Source organism: Natator depressus, chromosome 28, assembly GCF_965152275.1.
Source record: "Natator depressus isolate rNatDep1 chromosome 28, rNatDep2.hap1, whole genome shotgun sequence".
In the NCBI taxonomy this organism is placed as follows: domain Eukaryota; kingdom Metazoa; phylum Chordata; order Testudines; family Cheloniidae; genus Natator; species Natator depressus.
The window spans coordinates 10,673,179-10,678,178 of NC_134261.1; the positions used below are offsets into that span (position 1 = coordinate 10,673,179).

The 5,000-nt window shown below is 66.2% G+C and overlaps 1 non-coding gene across 1 annotated transcript; it reads left to right on the forward strand.

Moving 5' to 3' along the window:
• The first annotated feature begins 2,297 nt into the window (after positions 1 to 2,297).
• On the forward strand, positions 2,298 to 2,416 carry LOC141979773 (5S ribosomal RNA). Its single transcript, XR_012637165.1, has one exon. It is a non-coding gene; the product is annotated as a 5S ribosomal RNA (ribosomal RNA).
• The last annotated feature ends 2,584 nt before the right edge of the window (positions 2,417 to 5,000 follow it).

Genomic DNA, 5,000 nt, shown 5'->3' on the forward strand with positions numbered 1-5,000 from the left:
GGGGTTACTGAGGCTCCAGCGAGAGGGCGGTACGTGGGTCCCACCGACAGCCGACGGAGGCTCCAGCACCCGGGGCCCGCGCCCCGGAGCGTGCCTGGAGAAGGACCGTCGGGCACGGCGGGGGACCGCAGCGCGCCCCTGCTCGCTCTCGCGACGTGTTTGGCCCTGCCGAGCCTCGCGGCTCCCTGGGTTTTCGGACCCCTGGGTGGGCTGCCGGAGCCGCTCGACCTCGCAGGGCGGAGATCTCGGCCGGCTGGCCCCACGGCGCGGAGGGCCGGGCACGCGCCCGGGCCCCCCCCCAAAGGAGGAAAGTCCCAATCGGCCCCAGGATCCGGGGACGCGAAGAGGAAGAGGGACCCGATCCGCCTGAACGCCAGACGCCCCCTGCGGTCGGGGGCGCCGGCCCGCGAAGGACCCTTCCCGTCGCGAACGTGAGCGCCACATCGATCGGAAGGCGAGAGAGGAGCGGGCCCCCCCTCCCTCCGGGGGGCGCCGACAGTCGGAGTTCGCATCCCGGCCACCGGGCCTGCACCGGGGGTGCGAGGGGACGACGGGGTCCCCGGAGGAAAAGAGCCGGAAAAGGGGGGGCTCGGGGGGGCCGGGGGCCGCCCCACCTGCCAACGTGCCCCTGTCCCCCCTCACAAGATCGGGTACAACGCGCAGATTGGTCCCCGAGGCTCATCTCTGGTTCTCACAGGTTCCGAAAAACCTGTTCTCAGAAATCTCCTCGCACCCGTCAAAATGAACTAGTCGAAAAATCCAACCGCCAATTTAGGGGGACCAATCTGAAATCCTATCCGACCTCCTGGTTCTCTCGGTCGGCCGAGGGCACTTTTGGCGACCCCATCCGGACTTCCGTGAGACTGCCGGCCATCAGGTCAACCCGTCACTTTGAATGGGGTTGACCTGATGGCCGAGCAGGGACTTAGACATTTTTTCAGCCTTTTCCTCGGGGTTGACCTGGTGTCCCGGGGGGACTTAGACATTTTTTTCAGCCTTTTCCTCCGGGTTGACCTGGTGTCCCGGGGGGACTTAGACATTTTTTCAGCCTTTTCCTCCGGGTTGACCTGGTGTCCCGGGGGGACTTAGACTTTTTTTCAGCCTTTTCCTCCGGGTTGACCTGGTGTCCCGGGGGGACTTAGACTTTTTTTCAGCCTTTTCCTCCGGGTTGACCTGGTGTCCCGGGGGGACTTAGACATTTTTTTCAGCCTTTTCCTCCGGGTTGACCTGGTGTCCCGGGGGGACTTAGACTTTTTTTCAGCCTTTTCCTCCGGGTTGACCTGGTGTCCCGGGGGGACTTAGACTTTTTTTCAGCCTTTTCCTCCGGGTTGACCTGGTGTCCCGGGGGGACTTAGACTTTTTTTCAGCCTTTTCCTCCGGGTTGACCTGGTGTCCCGGGGGGACTTAGACTTTTTTTCAGCCTTTTCCTCCGGGTTGACCTGGTGTCCCGGGGGGACTTAGACATTTTTTTCAGCCTTTTCCTCCGGGTTGACCTGGTGTCCCGGGGGGACTTAGACTTTTTTTCAGCCTTTTCCTCCAGGTTGACCTGGTGTCCCGGGGGGACTTAGACATTTTTTTCAGCCTTTTCCTCCGGGTTGACCTGGTGTCCCGGGGGGACTTAGACATTTTTTTCAGCCTTTTCCTCCGGGCTGACCTGGTGGCCGAGCGTCTCGCCGTCCGCGGCCGGAGCTAGAGATGCCCCCCCCCCCAGGCCAGCCTGCGAAGCCGCGGCCAGGATCGGGCCCCTGGAAGTCTGACTAAAAATTTTCACCGACCCCAAAAACGGTTAGGGGGGGCCTCATAAAGCCTCCGGAGCGAAAAAAAAAAAACGGAAAAAAGGATCGGGCCCACCCGAGGCAGGGGAGTCAGTAAGGGAAAGGGGACGAGGCGGCCCGGAGCCGGGTGCCCGGAGCCGGGTGCCGGCGGCCAGGATCGGGCCCCTGGAAGTCTGAAAAATTTTTTTCACCGACCCCCAAAGTGGTATTGGGGGGGCCTCATAAAGCCTCCGGAGCGAAAAAAAAAAAACGGAAAAAAGGATCGGGCCCACCCGAGGCAGGGGAGTCAGTAAGGGAAAGGGGACGAGGCGGCCCGGAGCCGGGTGCCCGGAGCCGGGTGCCCGCGGCCAGGATCGGGCCCCTGGAAGTCTGAAAAAAAAATTTTCACCGACCCCCAAAGGGGTGTTGGGGGGGGGCTCATGAAGCCTCCGGAGCGAAAAAAAAAAACGGAAAAAAGGATCGGGCCCACCCGAGGCAGGGGAGTCAGTAAGGGAAAGGGGACGAGGCGGACCGGAGCCGAGTGCCTACGGCCATACCGGACGGAAGGCCCCCGATCCCGTCCGATCTCGGAAGGTAAACCGTCCCGGGCCTGGCTAGTACTTGGATGGGTGACCGCCTGGGAATCCCAGGTGCCGTAGGCAGCTTTTCCCGCTGCGAGCCAGCTCTCTCCTTTTCTGGGGAACAAGGGCAGGGTCGCCCTGCCAGGGGCCCTGGGGCTGAAGTCCCTGCCGGCCACCAGGTCAACCCGGAGCCTGCCCCTCTGCGGCCAGCAGGTCAACCCCATACCGGCAGGGGGTTGACCTGGTGGCCGGGAAGCAGAGCGGCCAGCAGGTCAACCCCATACATTCAGCGGGTTGACCTGGTGGACGGGAAGGAAAGCGGCCAGCAGGTCAACCCCATACTTTCAGCGGGTTGACCTGGTGGCCGGGAAGGAAAGCGGCCAGCAGGTCAACCCCATACATTCAGCGGGTTGACCTGGTGGCCGGGAAGGAAAGCGGCCAGCAGGTCAACCCCATACATTCAGCGGGTTGACCTGGTGGCCGGGAAGGAAAGCGGCCAGCAGGTCAACCCCATACATTCAGCGGGTTGACCTGGTGGCCGGGAAGGAAAGCGGCCAGCAGGTCAACCCCATACATTCAGCGGGTTGACCTGGTGGCCGGGAAGGAAAGCGGCCAGCAGGTCAACCCCATACATTCAGCGGGTTGACCTGGTGGCCCGAAAGCAAACCGGCCACCAGGTCAACCCGGAGCCTGCCCCCGCGGGCAGGGGCCAAGCGGACCCCCCTCCGCCCGGGCTTGCCCTGCTCCGAGCCGGGGCTTAATCCCCGTCCGGCCACCAGGTCAACCCGGAGCCTGCCCCTCTGCGGCCAGCAGGTCAACCCCATGCCGGCAGCGGGTTGACCTGGTGGCCGGGAAGGAAAGCGGCCACCAGGTCAACCCCATACTTTCAGCGGGTTGACCTGGTGGCCGGGAAGGAAAGCGGCCACCAGGTCAACCCCATACTTTCAGCGGGTTGACCTGGTGGCCGGGAAGGAAAGCGGCCAGCAGGTCAACCCCATACATTCAGCGGGTTGACCTGGTGGCCGGGAAGGAAAGCGGCCAGCAGGTCAACCCCATACATTCAGCGGGTTGACCTGGTGGCCGGGAAGGAAAGCGGCCAGCAGGTCAACCCCATACATTCAGCGGGTTGACCTGGTGGCCGGGAAGGAAAGCGGCCAGCAGGTCAACCCCATACATTCAGCGGGTTGACCTGGTGGCCGGGAAGGAAAGCGGCCAGCAGGTCAACCCCATACATTCAGCGGGTTGACCTGGTGGCCGGGAAGGAAAGCGGCCAGCAGGTCAACCCCATACATTCAGCGGGTTGACCTGGTGGCCGGGAAGAAAAGCGGCCAGCAGGTCAACCCCATACATTCAGCGGGTTGACCTGGTGGCCGGGAAGGAAAGCGGCCAGCAGGTCAACCCCATACATTCAGCGGGTTGACCTGGTGGCCGGGAAGGAAAGCGGCCAGCAGGTCAACCCCATACATTCAGCGGGTTGACCTGGTGGCCGGGAAGAAAAGCGGCCAGCAGGTCAACCCCATACATTCAGCGGGTTGACCTGGTGGCCGGGAAGGAAAGCGGCCAGCAGGTCAACCCCATACATTCAGCGGGTTGACCTGGTGGCCGGGAAGGAAAGCGGCCACCAGGTCAACCCCATACAGGCAGCGGGTTGACCTGGTGGCCCGAAAGCAAACCGGCCACCAGGTCAACCCGGAGCCTGCCCCCGCGGGCAGGGGCCGGCATACCCCCGTCCGTCCGGGGTCGCCCTGCCCCGGGCTCCGGGCTTAAGTCCCGAGCGGCCACCAGGTCAACCCGGAGCCTGCCCCCGCGGGCAGGGGCCGGCGGACCCCCGTCCGTCCGGGGTCGCCCTGCCCCGGGCTCCGGGCTTATTCCCCGTCCGGCCACCAGGTCAACCCGGAGCCTGCCCCCGCGGGCAGGGGCCAGGCGGAGCCCCGTCCGTCCGGGGTCGCCCTGCCCCGGGCTCCGGGCTTAAGTCCCGAGCGGCCACCAGGTCAACCCGGAGCCAGCCCCCGCGGGCAGGGGCCGGCGGAGCCCCGTCCGTCCGGGGTCGCCCTGCCCCGGGCTCCGGGCTTAATTCCCGTCCGGCCACCAGGTCAACCCGGAGCCTGCCCCCGCGGGCAGGGGCCAGGCGGACCTCCGTCTGTCCGGGGTCGCCCTGCCCCGGGCTCCGGGCTTAATTCTCCTCCGGCCACCAGGTCAACCCGGAGCCTGCCCCCGCGGGCAGGGGCCAGGCGGACCCCCGTCCGTCCGGGGTCGCCCTGCCCCGGGCTCCGGGCTTAATTCTCCTCCGGCCACCAGGTCAACCCGGAGCCTGCCCCCGCGGGCAGGGGCCGGCGGAGCCCCGTCCGTCCGGGGTCGCCCTGCCCCGGGCTCCGGGCTTAATTCCCGTCCGGCCACCAGGTCAACCCGGAGCCTGCCCCCGCGGGCAGGGGCCAGGCGGACCCCCGTCTGTCCGGGGTCGCCCTGCCCCGGGCTCCGGGCTTAATTCTCCTCCGGCCACCAGGTCAACCCGGAGCCTGCCCCCGCGGGCAGGGGCCAGGCGGACCCCCGTCCGTCCGGGGTCGCCCTGCCCCGGGCTCCGGGCTTAATTCTCCTCCGGCCACCAGGTCAACCCGGAGCCTGCCCCCGCGGGCAGGGGCCGGCATACCCCCGTCCGTCCGGGGTC